The following is a 16,440-nucleotide window of genomic DNA, read 5'->3' as shown; positions in this document are numbered from 1 at the left end:
TCAGGTTTCTTCCAGTCCCAAAAGACACTGACCCCAGGACAATTTGTTCCTCAGATCCCACACCAAAAACAATAATCCAATAGTAAACTAACTAAGGATTTATTAACTAAGAAAAGAAACGAGCAAGTGATTACAAGGGTGAAAGCAAGCAAACTTACAGACACCAATGGGGTTCTAAAAGGTGACCCAGTGTAGTAATCTGTCAGCTTTGAATGTCTTTTAGGACAGACCCATGCTAACCCTGGGGATTTCTGCTTCTCTTTCGTAGCCCCGGCCCTGTGAGAATCCAAACAAGCAAAAAAAGATGAAAAATGTTTGTGTGTGTTCAATTATCTTTATTTCCTCCTTCCAGAATTCAGGCTGGTGGGATGCGCCCTTTTGCAGGTAGCTTCTTCTTGGGTGAGAAGGGGCGATTAACAAAGCCTTTGCATTGTGATGTCCCCACAATGGCCCATTTTTATTTTGATAGATCCCTACTGGCAGATTGACAGTCTCAGGGCAAACTTTTTTTACAGTGAAAAAGCAAAAACCGAAATATTCCCTTATCACACGTGATAAAAGCTGTTACAAGCGAGATTAATACATGCAGCATCTTGCAAGTGTTTCATAATCACTAGACCCATTATTATAAATTCAACACCCATCTTCACCAGCCTAACCCAGACTGGTTTCCAGCAACGAATTTGTCAATGCTCAGCTGAGGCCGAAAGCCCTGGCAAGAGCTGGCACCTGGTTTGCCAGCGTCAGAAGCCCGGAGCTGGGTCTGGTGCCCTGGTGCCGAGAGCAAGATCTTTTGTGGAATTTCCTGGTTTCTCATTTCTTTGCTGAGCCCAGAACTCTGGGCTTTTCATCCCAGGACCTCACTCCAGCTGGTGCAAACAGCCAGCAGAACTGATGCGAGTGAGACCCTGGTTTGCAAACAGACTTATGGTGCCGGTGACATAAGTGTGGGTCCTTCCAGGAGCTGGCCCATCAGCAGGGCTCTTCCACCTGGAATCCATCTCACCGGAACAACCCCCAACCGGGGAAGGATCAGCACATACTTTGCCTCCTCCTGCAGCCCCGGGGCAGCAGATCTGTCCCCATCCCTTCCCTCCCACCTCTCCGCGGCACATTGGAGCCGAAGGAACTGTGGTTGCAAAAGGCAGATCCCATCCCAGCCCTGAGGCTTCAAGAGATAGGGAGAATGTGCCACTCCGGATCTCCTGCTCCCTTTGGGACAGACAGTTCTGCCTTCTGACTCGCTGCCCCTGGCTTTAGAGCTTGCACCTGGGGTCATAGTTTTTAAGACCAGAGCAAGCATTAGCTAACCTACTCTGACCTTCTGCATAACCCAGGCGGGAGAATTCTACCTAGCTATCTGCATGCTGGGTTTGACATCTGCTGTCTGTCTTGTCCATTTCTACCCACCAAGTAGTCCTCTGACACCTCGTACCCGTGTGATTTAAAGCCCCAGCTCCTGGAATAAAGGGATCTCTGCTTTCTTGCAAGAAGAAGTAAGTTTCGAGCTTGGGAATGTGAGGCACGTGCAGGCTAAAAGCTCACAAACCAGAAGGCAATGAAAAAGAGCTCTGGAATATGAAGAGAAATGAGATGGTTAGGAACCTGCATCTAATTTCAAGTCTAAACTTCCTGCTGGCCAGTTTATATCCATTAGTTCTTGTGTCCACATTGGTGCTGAATTTAAATAACTCCTCTCCCTCCCTGGCATTTATCCCTCTGATGTATTTATAGAGAGCAATCCTCGCTCCCTTCAGCCTTCTTTTGGTTAGGCTAAACAAGCCAAGCTCTTTGATTCTCCTCTCATAGGGCAGGTTTTCCATTCCTTGGATCGCCCTATTAGCCCTTCTCTGCACCTCTTCCAGTTTGAATCCATCTTTCACTTGATTGCTGAATTGTTGATTGTACACGGATGTAGTTCTGGGTGGCTAAAATTGTTGATTGGGTAAAAGCACCTGCTGTCCTGATTTGAGACTGGCCAATGTAAAATTGGACCTGAAAAGAACCGAGCGTTATCTTAGTAAGCCAAAGATTCCTGGACTCAGTGAAAAAAGGCTTATCTGATTAGATTCCATTCCTACATTGGCCAGAACGCTTCAAAAAGTGGCCAATCTACTTCATTAGATGTCAGCTTTAAAATTGAACTGTCACCTCAGCAAATTCATACAATGGACTCCCTGTTCAGGCTTACGACATATCCCCAGGGCTGGATGGCCACCGTGGGCAGGGGAGTGGGGATGGGTGGATTGGAGCTGGGAGTTGGCAACTCCCAGTCCATTAAGTCGGGAAATTCTCCCTTACAACACATGTGCAGCAAAATCAGATCCCACCGAGCAGGGGGCAGCGAGACACATCAGCAATGATTCCGTTCATACAGGGAGAAATGCCTCCCGCCCGCCAAAGAACAATAATACTTAGATCTTCTACATCTCATGGTGAAATGACGGCAAAGCTCTCGGGAGTCCGTGGGAGAGTGAAACACACAAATTCACCTGATTTGGGAAAACCAGACAAACAACTACTTGCATAACCCAAAATGAGCACAAAAAAACCTGGTGGTGCAGGAGGGGTTTGGCCAATCCCATGATCTGTTAATTGCCTGCCTAGGTGGGGACATGATCTCCATGCGCCTGCCTTCATTCCTCAACCCAATGGGCTCAGCCGGGAGGCGCCTCTGCTCACGCTGCCCGCTGCAGCCCGCACCTCAGGTCCCAGTCTAATCTGCAGCTGCTGCCCGGTCCAGTTCTGCTAAATCGTCTCCACCAGTCCGGCCCGCCCTGTGCTGGCACTGGCTCCGTCAAGTCAAGCGTGCCACATTGCCAAGCGAGCACAGTCGCTTCATCTGTCACGTTCGCTTGGCCACCTGGCCCTCTGACCGGTCTGGTACCGGTCCTGGTAAGTCAGGTCCCCCTCCACCAGGAACTGATCTGCTTCCACGCCGTTAGCTCCGCTAGCCGAAAGGCCATTGGATCTGCGGGAGGTTCTGGTTCTGAAGCTGCTGCCAGCATGTCTGGTTCCGATCAGTCCGTTCCTCCAGCTATGCCTCCCTCAGGTCCAAGTTCTGTTGGCAGGTCAGTGCCAAACAGAACCCACAGCTGGGAAACTCCTGATAAAAGCAAACACCAAGGCAGAGACATTAGCTGTCATGCTTATTTTGGGAGTTTGCTGCCCAAGACAAGGCGACCTTCAGGGTATCTCGTTCCTAATTCCTGTTCCCTTTCATAAACACAATTTCATGAACCATTAAATATCGGACCTAACCACAGAACAGAAACAAAATCCAGCAGTCCCGCAGGATCCCTGTGCAGAAAGACACGACGGGTGAAATTAGCATGGATGTAAATTATGCCTGACAACAGCTAGATTTTCCCCCATTCATAGAATAATAGAAACTGAGGGTTGGAAGAGACCTCAGAAGGTCACCTAGTCCCACCCGCTGCTCAAAGCAAGACCAATCCCGACTAAATCATCCCAGCCAGGGCTTTGTCAAACTGCACCTTATAAAACCTTTAAGGATGGAGATTCCACCACCTCCCTAGGTAACCCATTCCAGTGCTTCACCACCAGCCTAGTGAAAAAGCTTTTCCTAATATCCAACCTAGACCTCCCCCACTGCAACCTGAGACCATTGCTCCTCGTTCTGTCATCTGCCCCCACTGAGAACAGCCTAGCTCCATCCTCCCTGGAATCCCCCTTCAGGTAGTTAAAGGCTGCTATCAAATCTCCCCTCATTCTTCTTTTCTGCAGACTAAACAAGCCCAGTTCCCTCAGCCTCTCTCCATAAGTCCTGTGCTCCAGCCCCTAAATATTTTTGTTGCCCTCTGCTGGACTCTTTACAATTTGTCCACATCTTTTTTGTAGTGGTGGCCCCAAACTGGACACAATACTCCAAATGTGGCCTCACCAGTGCCGAATAGAGAGGAATAATCACTTCCCTCGCTCTCCCATCCATCTATGGGGGGAGAAAAGAGTGTTTTTCTTGCTTTAAGTCACTCATTTGGCTTTACAATAGGCCACCTTATCATGTTTATTACAATAGCACCTAAAGTCCCCAGCTGAGATCATGGCCCCATGGTGCCAGGCGCTGAACGACAGATCCTCTGGCTTGCCACCCACTCCTGGTAATGGTTCCACAAGCACAGTTCCATGAACCATTTAGTGTCTTTCCAAACGATACAATCCAAACCAACTCCAGGAACGCAGCACGAATCCCTGTGCAGAAATGCCCGGCAGGGGACGGGTGTGTGTGAAATTAGCCTATTTTAAAATGTAACCTGACAGCCACTAGACTTTCCCCCTCTCGCCTCCAGAGGGAGCAAATGTACAGATTCACCAAGCTCAGGCCAAGAGGCAGGGAGGACTTGAGAGCTGTGAAGTGCATCAGAAAGGAAAATGGGAGCGTGCTGGTGAAATCATTAGGAGATGGCAGCGGTTTTGTGAGAAACTGATCAATGAAGATCAATTGAGGGCTGGGATGATTTTGTCGGGGTTGGTCCCGCTTTGAGCAGGGGGTGGGACTAGGTGACCTCCTGAGGTCCCTTCCAACCTTCATCTTCTATGATTGCACCGAGGGAAGCGTGGCACGACAAATCCTGCATCTTGGCCAGGGTTTAGATCTGATGATCCTTGCAGTCCTTTCTAGCCCCATGATTCTCTGCGTAAGCAACAACCCGGCCAAACCTATCACCACGGTGGAGACTCAGACCGCGCCGGAGATGATGAGAAGCGAGGAAGCAGTTGGACCGGATAAGTGTACCGACTGAGATACTTAAATCATTAGGCCATGAGGGAGTGGTGATCTCTGAGGATGATGAAAACTTCTTTAACTTAATCCTCTGAACTGGAAAAATGCCCGCCAAACAGAGGAAGAGAACACCCCTGGTCTCTGTCTTTAGGTGTAAAGGGGACGTGCAAGAGAGGAGTAATTACCGACCCATTGAGTTAATGAGTCACGCAATGAAACGGCTGGAAAGAATTATAGAGAAAAAGACATAGTGAGGAACTGGAGCTGCGAGCAAGCGACAACCCGCTTGGGTTTGTGCCACGGAAGTCAAGTCGGTGATGGCTGCCGTCTTTGCAGGCCGAATATTGCAGGAGAAGGAGAGGGAGAAGCACAAGGAATTGCATTTAGTGTGTGCGCACTTAGAGGAGACTGATGAAATAGTTCCTAGGCAAGGGAGAGACGGCGGGGCTTGTGGTTGCGCAGTGTGCTGGAGTCACGAGTGCAGAGTGTCCCGAATGTGACTGCAGTTAGCACAGCAGTGGTGAGAGCAGCCAGGGCTCTTCGCCGTGAGGGTGGGTGTACATCAAGGACCAGCCTAGACCAGTGATGCGCAGACCAAAGGTCCGGAGATGCCGGAGGGTCTTTATTGCGTCTTCTGCAGCTCTTTGCAACACATGCTATTAAAACACTGCGCGGTTTAATTATTAACCGGTCTAAGTGATTAATCAATCAGGCGCCTTTCACTGTGTTATTAACCAGTTAACCAGTCTCTGACACACAAAAGGGTGCCTTCGAATGGCTGACTCAATCAGACAGCCCAGCTTGACAGCGCTTGTTTCAGAGAAGGAGTGTCACGTAGCTAGTGACCGCCGCGCTGGGAAGGAGCGTCGTTTGACCTTTGGAGGACACGTCCTTCTGAATAAGCGTGGTTTAAATCTGTGCTTCTCAATCAGAGGCACGCATCCAGTCCCTGCCCCAGCTCAGATCAGGGCCCCGTTGCGCGAGGCGCTGCACAGACAAACAGCGAGAGACGGTCCCTGTCCCAGCTCAGACCAGGGCCCCGTTGCGCCAGGCGCTGCACAGACAAACAGCGAGAGACCGTCCCTGCCACAAAGAGCTAAAAGAAGAGAAAGGGTGGTAAGGGATATTGAAAGCACAGAGAGGATCAAGCTCTTGCCCAAGGTCACGAAGCAGGTCTGTGGTACATCAGAGACTTGACGCCTGGTAACATCGCTGGCTGGGGCAGATGGGATCAGGGGGGTACGGTAACCCCGCAGAGCACCTATCACACCCAGCAGGGATCCTCCGCACTGCCAGGCGTGCAGTAAAACATCACCACAGCGGGGCAGAAGAAAGGCTCCAATTTAAAGGCAACCCCTCGCCTCCCAAGATAGCAGGAGGGGGAGCTCATCTGGGCCAGAGACCACAGGAGGAAGAGGGGCTAGAGCGTCAAGTTGGTGGCCCCTCAGATGGCGGAGGTGGGCTCTGAACTAGCCCCTGTCCTGGCTGGGGATGGTTTTGTCCCACCTATAACAGGCTAAAAACCTACCCAGGTCCTGACTCTACTGGAGATGTGACCACCGCGGACCGGGGTGATGGTTGAGAGAAACCATCCACCCAGTGGATCCATCCGTCTTGTCCCACTTGGGCAAAGGCATGGATCCACTGGGGGTCACTTGCCCCCCGGACCCTGCCCCACAAAAGGGAGACAGAAGAGCCATTTCGGCGTTCCTCTAGTCCCAGTGTTATAAAATAAACAGCAGGGTTTTATACAGGGGGACAAGGCAATACGCCACGTTTATTGTGAATAGAAAAGCAATTGACTGCACACTTTCACACACACACACACACACACAAGGTTCTACAAAGATGACGTATAATTACCAGCCTCAGTTGCTGGTGTTAGTCCACTGGCCGGGTGGCTAAGACACGAGGGAGGGAGCAGGGGTCTGCCGGTGCGCACCGATGCTCCTGGAGGAAGATTGTAGAACCAAACCCAAAGTCCTCATCTTTTCATCCTCTTTGTACAGGGGTAACTCTTCTGCCGCTCTATGGGTTCTGCTTTGTTATGCTGCATCTGCGTCCTGGTGTGATTATTAATCCCCCTGTTTTGCAAGCATGACCTTTGTGGTTATTTTTCATAGTTTATTTTGTTTTTGTTTTTTGAGGTGGATCCCAGGGTCATCAGGATGGGCAGTCTTTGGCCGTCTGGGTCATAAAAGTTGTTATTTTGATTTTTTTTTTGAACATTCGAGGCTGGTGCCTTTTTTGGGTTATTTTTTGGTTTTATACACACACATTACTTATTTATTTATTTACACCTTAATATTTTTCAATATTTAATTTAAAACTTGTAAGTGGAAGACACAAGTGTCTTTTCGAAACAATGCCGTTTCTTTTTATTTAAAACATTCACTATTATTACAAAACATTTTTCTTTAACATTTGGATTTTTCTGTTTTAGAACATTTGCTGATGTTACTTCCAGCATTTAATTTAATTTAATTTAATTTAAACTCATTCACTGGCACATCCACTAATGTAATATATGCCATCATGTGCCAGCAATGCCCCTCTGCCATGTACATTGGCCAAACCGGACTGTCACTGCACAAAAGAATAAATGGACACAAATCAGACATAAAAAATGGTAACATCCATAAACCAGTCAGAGAGCACTTCAATCTCCCAGGACAGATTTCAGCGTGAAACTGCAGAGCTGGAACTGATCTGCAAACTTGACACAATCAGACTAGGTCTGAATAGGGCGGTGGAATGGTTCTCTCATTACAAGAAGTAATTGTCACTGTTCACACATTCTCACCTCCTAATCAACGGTTGTGAATAGGCCTCATCTACTCTAACTGAACTGACTTTGTTAGCACTTGCCCTCCCCACTGTTATGTTTCTTACCTTTGGCTATATATACACACACCTCTTATCTGGGAGCATCTGACAAAGTGGGTTGCAGCCCACGAAAGCTTATGCCCGCAGAAATGTGTTAGTCTTTAAGGCGCTACAGAACTCTGGTTGTTTTTGCCATATACAGACTAACCCGGCTACCCCTCTGCTACTTTAAGCAATGGTTTTAAAACACACGTCCTTCAACAATAGCAACAGTTTCACAGAATGATTTTTGGTCGCTTTACAAACAGGATAATTAATGACCAGATGTTCGTTTCGGAGGGTGGTTTTAAACACACTTAGCAACAGAGAACAGATCACCCTACATACTCAAAATGCAAAGCCTCACAGAGACCGCTGTGGTGGTTTGTCACATACCAAAAGAATTAGAGTATTTCACATAGAATCAATATCAGCGAATCCCTGCCCTCCAGGGGCAGGGGCCAGCCTCGCCCAGCGAGCCCAGAGCTAAGAGGGAAATCAGCGAGCGCAGTGTCCCCTGCTGGCCCCAGGAAGCCACCACCTCGCTCCGGCTTGGGGAGGAGCGGGTGCAGGAGGTAGGAAGCTGCTTGCAGAGCGATCTGCCAAGGAGCCGGGGTCGGAAAGCCTGGGACCAGCGGACGTCGTTGTCACCGGGGAGGGGCAGGTCCATGGGGTACGCAGGGCTCGTGGGGCAGCAGCAGAGACCGGGCGGGAGGCCCTGGCAGACGGGCCCCAAGGCCATGTGTGCCGGGCACTGATCCAGGCCTGAAACCCTGCGGGCTGCTGTCGGCCTGGTACAGGGCTGGAGAGGGAATCCCTGCAACTGTGAGAGCCGTTGTCCCTAGGGTATTTCATAGCGTTTAAGGCCAGTACTCTGATCTCTGGTATAACACAGGCCAGAGAATTCCTCCCACTTATCCCTGCATTGACCCCAAGAACTTGGGTTAGCAGCTTTCCACCAGCACAAGCGAAATACCCCTTTACCTTTGCCATGGGGTTATTGGGACCCATGGGGGAGTAGAATCTATAGGGTCTGGCAGCAGATGGGCCTGCAGAGTTTGCTGCCAACACCTGCTACTCGTGCCTTAGAGATCAGGCGTTCCACTGCCCTGAGCAGCTGTAATAATTATACTGGTGGCAGCGGTGGGATGGCTGTTCCATTCCAGCTGGAAGGAGACCTCTCCCGCCCCAGTTGGGAAATCCATCTGATGCTGGTTACGGTGCAGGGCCCATAGTCAGTTTTGCCAAATTCAGGTGTTCCAAAATCATGAGCCAGGCCCCGCAACACCATAAAATGGGCTGGGGAAAAAAAACCCATGCGATTAAAACATAATAATAATAATAATAAATGTCGCGTTCTTTTTCTTTGCCTATAGGCTGCACCTCACGTTCGCAGGCTTTCCCCTTGAACCGCAAGGGCTAGCAACAGACATCTTTTAAAACTAACGGCTGAGATCCTCAGGTCTTTAAACTGGTTCCAGGAGCTGGGGCTTTAAGAAATACTCTAAAAATCATACAGGTATGAGGTGCCAGAGGGCGGCTTGGTGGGTAAAAATGAACAGATCTGAGACCCGAAGACATGCTCAAGTTACTGGGCTCCAGACAGAGATAAGTGGGGAGAAATTCTGGCCAGTGTTACACAGGTGGCCAACTTATGTGATCTAAGCCTTCAAATCTGTGACCCCAGGGCACAGGGCAGGGAGTCAGAAGGCAGAATTGTCTGTCCCAAAGGGAGCGGGGGATCCTCATTGCTGGGGAGTGAGCCACTTTTTGCATTGATCATTCCCAGATGAGGGTGGTTCTGGTTAAACCCATTCCGGGTGGAAGAGCCCTGTGGCCGGTCTGTCACCTGGAACGTCACCGTCAGTCGGTTTCCAAAAAGGGGTTTTGCAAGTAGCGGCTCTACCAGCTGTTTGCGACAGCTGGGATGAAGCCAGGGTGGGCTCAACGGGTCCGGGCTCCCTGGAACGGGAAGGCTTGAATTTGGGATGGTTCTGCCTTGAATCAGCAAAGAAACGAGGTACCTGGAGATAGGAAATTCCACAAAAGACCCGGCTGTCAGAGGCAGTGTGTTCCAGGAGACCCAGAATGCACGGTGGACCTGTGAACCTCGGAGTCCTGATTCTCAGCCCCTCCCTGCTCTATCCACTACACCGCACTCCCCTCCCAGAGCTGGGAAGAGACCAAGGAGTTCCCACCCCCCATCACCAGTCTCTGCTTTCCTGTCCTTTGTTCCTGGGCTTTTCTCTTTGATCCAACCCATGGAGCCAAGGGGATATTAGATGACAGAACAAAAGCCTCGCCCTCCCGAAAAGGGAAGGTTCAAGGGATGGTTTCCAGGAGGGGAGTGGGGTCTAGTGGTTAGCATGATGAGGACTGGGAGCCAGGGTTCCTGGGTTCTTGTCCCAGCTTTAGGAAGGCAGTGGGGTCTGTTGGTTAGAGCGGGGTGAGGGAAGCTGCTAGTCAGGATTCCTGGCTTCCAAGTGGCGCCAGGCGACCGTGGCTGTCCTGGAGTACCCAGTGTCCTCAGGCAGGGTTCAGATACTTTGGTACAATCTGCCAAGTCCAGGTTCCTCGCTGAGTGCTGGGGCAGGGGCGCCCGGCAAACGAGGAGTCAGAACTCCTGGCTTCTCGTGCCAGGAAAAGAAGGCTGGTCCCGCTGAGGTCACCGCGGCTGTGTTGCAACCAGCTGGCACATTGCGCAATGCCTGAATGAAATCCAAGAGTCCTGACTCCATGCCTTGGTGTAACCCGCTAGACACCACTCCCCTCCTGCAGCTAAGAATAGAAACCAGGAGTCCTGAGTCCTACCCCCCTCCCTGCTCTAACCACTAGACACCATTCCCCCTCTAGAGCTGGGGATAGCACCCAGGAGTCCTGGCTACCAGCACCCCCACTGCTTTAACCACTAAACCATCCTCCCAGAGCAGGGGATAGAACCCAGGCATCCTGGCTCCCAGCCCCCTGCTCTAACCACTAGACCCCCTCCATGTGTTAGAACCCAGGAATCCCAGCTCCCAGTCTCTTTCTTTAACCATTAGACCCTACTCCCTTCCCAGAGCTGAGGATAGAACTCAAGCGTCTTGGCTCCCAGCTCCCTGCTCTAACCACTAGACCCCACTCCCCTCCCAGAGCTGGAGCTAGAACCCAGAATTCCCAACTCCGACCCCCTGCTGACGCTCCTCCTCCTCCCAGATGCGCGTGGAAGGTCTGGCTACTTCCCCCTGCGCTGGGCCCGTTGGGTGACTCAGCCTGGGATGCTCCATCCTGAGATGAGGGAAGGGGTGACGTCCTCTCCTGGCTGCTCCGTCACTAGGAGCTTAGCACCGGGGCCTTCTGCAGTGGGTGGGGACAGGGCCTGCTTGGGGAACACCAGCCTATCCGGTTCTTCTGCTCCTGAGGCTGGTATAAAAGCCGGTGGCTCCCTGACAGCTTCCGCTGCCTGCCGGGTCCCTGCGCGCCTCCGAGACAGGGCGGTTCCTGCCCCACTGGTGTGGATCCCATTGGCTCCCTTCTGCCAGGTACATTGATGCCCCGTTGACCTGGCATCTAGCTAGGAAGGGGTGGTATGGGGAGGCAGTGGCTGGGAAGAGTTGGGTCTAGTGGTTAGAGCAGAGGGCTGGGAGCCAGGATTCCTGGGTTCTATCCCCAGCACTAGGGAGGGAGTGGGGTCTAGTGCTTAGAGCAGTGTGTGTTGAGGATTAGGACTCCTGGGTTCTATTCCCAATATACCCCAGTGGGTGTGACTGCAGCCGAGAAAGGCTACCCCGGCTAGCTTAGATCTAGCTGCATGGCTAAAAGTACCTATGCAGACATGGCCACGGGGAGTTCTCAGACTCCCTCGTGAGTCTGCTTTTCCAGCATTTTTCGCTGTGCCAGTAGATCCCAGCTCTCGTGGGGATGTCTCCCCCGGCAGCCGTCACCTCTCTCTTGGCAGCATCGTCTCCCCTGGGGAAATCATCTTACCCGAGTCTCCTTGCAGAGAGGTGCTGCGGAGGTAGGCATGACCCGGCAAGTTCAGCTAATTAACACAAGGCCTGAGCAATTAGACACTTTATCAGCCTTGCCCTGCGGAGCGCATTGCGGTGCAGACAACAGGGTAGGTGGGGAGCACAGCCTGGAGACGCACAGGCAGAGCTGGCCGTGGAGAGACGGGCAGAGAGGGGTGATCATTCGTGAACAGAGATAGTGGGTGTTTGCGAGAGCTGGGGTGGGTAGCTAGAACTGAAGACAGACAGACGAACGGATGGATAGAGAGAAGATAAGATAAAGAGCACCGGGCACAGATTCAGTGGCACGTAGACTGGCCAAAAAAGAAGAGATAAAGGCAGACAGCTATCACTGGACAGACAGATCAGGGCAGAGACGGACAGAGCGGAGCACAGACATGCACGGCTAGCCGGTGGAGCACGGATCTGTCTGTCTGTCCATGCTCCCCTCAGGCTGTCTGGGGAGAGATAGGGAGAAGGGGGGGATAGATAGATCTGGGGTGCGGATGGATGGAAGGATAGATGGGTCTACGGGAGGGTGGCTGGATAAATTGATGATGGAGAGATGGATCTAGGGGTGGGTGGCTAGCTAGCTCGATGGATCTGGAGGATGGACAGATGGAGGCAGGGCAGGTGGGTGGCTGCATGGATAAGCTCAGCTGTCAGGGGGGTCCTGGCCCCAGCCGGGAGGGGCAGGGGAGGTCCCAGCCGGTCTGAGTTTCATCTGGGTCACATTCTCCCCTTTCTGACTTCTCCAGGCCCCCTCTCTCCCTTCCTGCTGTGAGGCCTCAGCATGTCCGACCCCCTCCCGGGACCCGACTCTCCGGAGGAGCCTGCACCCGGCGTCCCGCCACCGCCCACCAATCCGCTGACCCCGGTGCCGCCCCAGCCTTGGCCCGAAGGACCTCCCAAGCCTCCTCATCCTCTGCCGCGGGGCCCGCTCGTGCCCGGGAAGCCCTGGCCGGCGGGGCCTGCGGTGCCACCGGAGCCTGGCCACCCCACGTCTCCCGCCGGTCCGTCGCAGCCGCCCAAGCCAACGAGACCCGAAGATCCTTGGCCGCTGCCCAGGCCGCCTAAGCCACCGCTGCCCGATGACCCATACCCCCCTGGGCCCGGGCTGCCAGTCGCCCCGTGGCCACCGCTGCCCGAGTGGGACGACTCGGAGAAGCCCCTGGAGCGCCCCCCAGAGGCTGACTAGCTTCCTTCTCCGCCCAAGCCCCTCTAGCCCTTCCGAGGGCCTCCCCCCTTCCCAGACCCACTAGCGCCCCTCACGCCAGACCTGGGTGCACCTGGCAGACCTCGGCAAGCCTTGGATGGCGCTGGGGGGGCTCAGAACGGGTTGGGTGTCCCGGGGTGGGGGGATTGGGTCAGGACTGAGAACTGGAGGCGACGGGCCAGAAGATCAGTGTCTGCTGGTGGACGTGCTGGAGTGGGGTGTCCTCCGGCACACTGGTGAAGTGTTTGTCCGTCTCCCTAGACCCCAGTAGGCTTGTCCATCTGTCCCTCTTTATCTATCTGTCTGTCTAGCCTCCCATCTCCCCCATCAGTGTGTCTGCCCCCACCCCACAGAGACCGGGGTTTGTTCCCTCCTCTCCCCCATATCTTCCCGCCGCCCTGCTTTACCCCCCATCTCCACCCCGGCAGAAGTGGTGCCCATGTTACCCTGTGCCATCTGGGGAGTCATTGGGGGGCCCCCCCCCCCCCCCCAGCGATCTGTCCATTGCCCTAACAGCCGGGCTGCCGTGTTATGGGGGCAGAGGCTGCATTTCTCATGTGTTTGAAATAAACTCTCATTAAAGTGTTTGGATGAGAATTGTGGTGCATTGTCTGATGTTAATCCGGTGCTGTGTATTGTTTGGGAAGAGAGTGGAGTCTAGTGGTTAGAGCAGGGTGGGGACCAGGAATCAGGACTCCTGGGTTCTATCCCCAGCTCTGGGATGGGGGGAGTGGGGTCTAGTGGTTAGAGCAGGGTGGGGACCAGGAGTCAGGACTCCTGGGTTCTATCCCCAGCTCTGGGATAGGGGAGTGGGGTCTAGTGGTTAGAGCAGGGTGGGGGCTGGGAGTCAGGACTCCTGGGTTCTAATCCTGCTGTTCACCCTGTCTGAACTTGGGCAGGTGAGGTCTATGCACCAGTTTCTCCTATGTGTAATTAGGTTAATGATCTTTCCCCATGCCGGTCAGGTGTGGTGCTGATGAATTTATTAAAATACTCTGACCTTCAGGGGTGAAACATCACGCAGAGGGTAATTGAATATAATCCACTGTCCTCCCACCCTGCCTATGGAGCTAAAGGAGACAGCTTCGGGCTTTTACAGAACATTCTGCCGGAGATGTCACAGCATCCCTGGCCCAGCCGGGAACAGAAGCTGCTAGGCCAGTTTGTGCTGCATGGAGGTCAGATGTCACCGCGCTGGAATGGTGTGAGGGGCAGAGACTGCAACAAAAGTCTGGGCTTATTGCAGGGAGCAGGGCTCATACCCTGACACTTTTCATTAAAGTCAGGGCATGAACCCTGGTGTCCTAGCTATTTCCCAAGAAGGGTGCGACGTTGTTCTGCATTTCCTGCCTAAAATTTTAATCCGTTCTTTATCAGTGTCATAGATTATGAAACAAATTGTTTGGGGTGTTAAAAACATTTGATTAATTCATTAGCTCGTTAGTAGCATTCCTATGCACTGTGAAACTGCTGCTGGGCTCCACCCCAGAACTGGCTGCATTTTGGTGCTGGGTGAGCGATCCCTGTGCAAAACAGCTTTGCAGCTGTTATATTGCTACCATGTTCCACCCCAGAGTCAGCTGCATATTAGCTCTAGGTGAATGATCCCTGTACAACAATGCTGTGCATCTGTTATACTGCTACCTGTTCCACCCCAAAGGCAGCTGCATTTTAGCACTGGCTGAATAATTCCTATGCAGCTGTTATACTGGCACTGTGCTCCACCCCAGAGGTGGCTGCACTTCAGCCCAGGGCAAAGCTTATGTCATTTAGTTTCTGGGGGTCATTCACCTTTTGCCCATGCCCCAGCCTGTCATTATCTGCACTGTGCCAGAGATGTAGGCAGCCGCTTTCCAGTAAATAGACGGGCTAATCCCAACAAATACAAGTGCCTTGGCTTGGCAGGGTAACTACAGGGGTGCAAAATTGGCCATCTACAGTGTGTGGAGTGAGGAGTCAACACTTCCACACTATCTTTAGGCCTCTTCGGTTCAAGCCAGGGCTGAGGGAGACCCTGCGGGACACCATTGGAACTGCCGCAGACTATTTTTTTGATTGCACTCCTGTCCCGCCCCGCAGTGCCGATTCCTACCCCGCTCCCGCCTCGTTCTTATCCTGCCTCCCACCTGCAAAAACTTAGATCCCTCAAATCCCACAGGAGAGAAACAGATCCCCCTGCCCCCCACGCTATTAAAACAAGCAAACAAAAAAGGTCGGCCAATATATTATATATGAAATGGAATTCAGACAATGGCTAGTCTGTATTAATCCAATCATTGTTGGCATGGATTAATTTTAGGCCCCTTACTTCGCTGTAACATCGTGACAGGTCTTAGCTACGCCGGGGAAACTGACGAGAGATTTCGCGTTTTCCCGCCGATTACCGCAGTCTAGGTTTTTTGCCCAACCAATCCTGACCGAGCACTGGAGGCGACGGGCCGGACAATCAGCATCTACCAGTGGAAGCGCTGGACTGGGGTGTCCTCCAACGCACGGGTGAAGTGTTTGTCCATCTGCAGATCTCCCTAGACTGCAGCAACAAAGTACATTCGACCAGTTATTATGGCAGCGGGTCCCGCAGGATCCTAGCCCCACTCTACTAGAGGGAGATTCTCCACGTGGTGGGGCCCAGAGGGTATTCTGGGAGGAGCAGAGCGCCCACATCCTCAGGCTCTCAGTCTTGTTGGGAGCCTGGGTTCTCTCCCTGGCTCCAGGAGGGGAGTGGGGTCTAGCGGTTAGAGGGGGTTGTGCTGGGAGTCAGGACTCCTGGGTTCTATCCTCATCTGTGGGAAGGGAGTGGGGTGTGGGGTTACAGCAGGGGCTGGAATTCAGGACGCCTGGGTTCTATCCCCAGCTCTGGAATGATCTGGATTTCGTGCCTGCGGTTATGGATTTCATGTGGCTTTAAATAAAGAATCACACAAAATGACTAACACTGGCTGGAAAGGAACATCTGTGACGGCAAGTCCCTGGTGCCCACGGCAGGGTGATTGCTCCTAACCCCGAGACTCCTCTGAACCCCAGAATCCTTAACGGGGATGTGCCTGAAGAAGGGAGAAGGTGGCCGAGTCTCCACTGCAAAGGTCCGGGTCTGTGCCCCGGAGGCCATGTCTGCGACCCCCTTAGGAGATGTTCGCCCTGAATATGGAGCTCTTCCTGGGGAGGCTGTTACGTGACGTGTTCCTTCTTTCAAGGCTGTCTCGAAGGGAACTGGGGTGGGACGCTGGATGGAGGCTGGAACCGGGGAGACGGGCTGTGGAGCTGGGCTTAGAGAACACAGCTCTGTAAGGGGGAGAAGAAATGGTCACGGTTAGCCTAGGAAGAGCGCAACAGATACCCCCAAAACAGACCCAACGCATCCATCTGGCCTGGCATCCTGCCCCCACTGCATCCGATCAGACCCATGGGGCCCAGACCTATCTACCGTGGTATTTCCACACTCCCTTCTGCTGCCAGATCAGATCAGATCAGATCAGATCAATGTCCCACATCCAGTCTGCTAACATCACCTTCTGCCCTAGACCAGGCTACATGGATCTATCGATCTATTCTGGAGAAAGCTCTTCGTTTCAGGGCCTCCAGCTGGCAATTGGACTACGGAAGGTGAGACAATCAGAACTCACTCA

At 52.6% G+C, this 16,440-nt stretch overlaps 1 long non-coding RNA gene across 1 annotated transcript; it reads right to left on the bottom strand.

Moving 5' to 3' along the window:
• Window positions 1–14,966: 14,966 nt before the first annotated feature.
• On the bottom strand, window positions 14,967–16,438 carry LOC137141271 (uncharacterized). The gene is made up of 3 exons (XR_010916575.1): window positions 16,324–16,438; window positions 15,749–16,096; window positions 14,967–15,344 (listed from the first exon to the last, which is right to left on the bottom strand). It is a non-coding gene; the product is annotated as an uncharacterized lncRNA (long non-coding RNA).
• Between the last annotated feature and the right edge of the window lie 2 nt (window positions 16,439–16,440).

Source organism: Emydura macquarii, unplaced genomic scaffold (assembly GCF_026122565.2).
Source record: "Emydura macquarii macquarii isolate MOO-44397 ecotype Brisbane River unplaced genomic scaffold, CSIRO-AGI_Emac_v2 contig_3035, whole genome shotgun sequence".
In the NCBI taxonomy this organism is placed as follows: Eukaryota; Metazoa; Chordata; order Testudines; family Chelidae; genus Emydura; species Emydura macquarii.
Note: the sequence above shows the minus strand (reverse complement) of the source record. Positions and strands in the feature narration are given on the sequence as shown.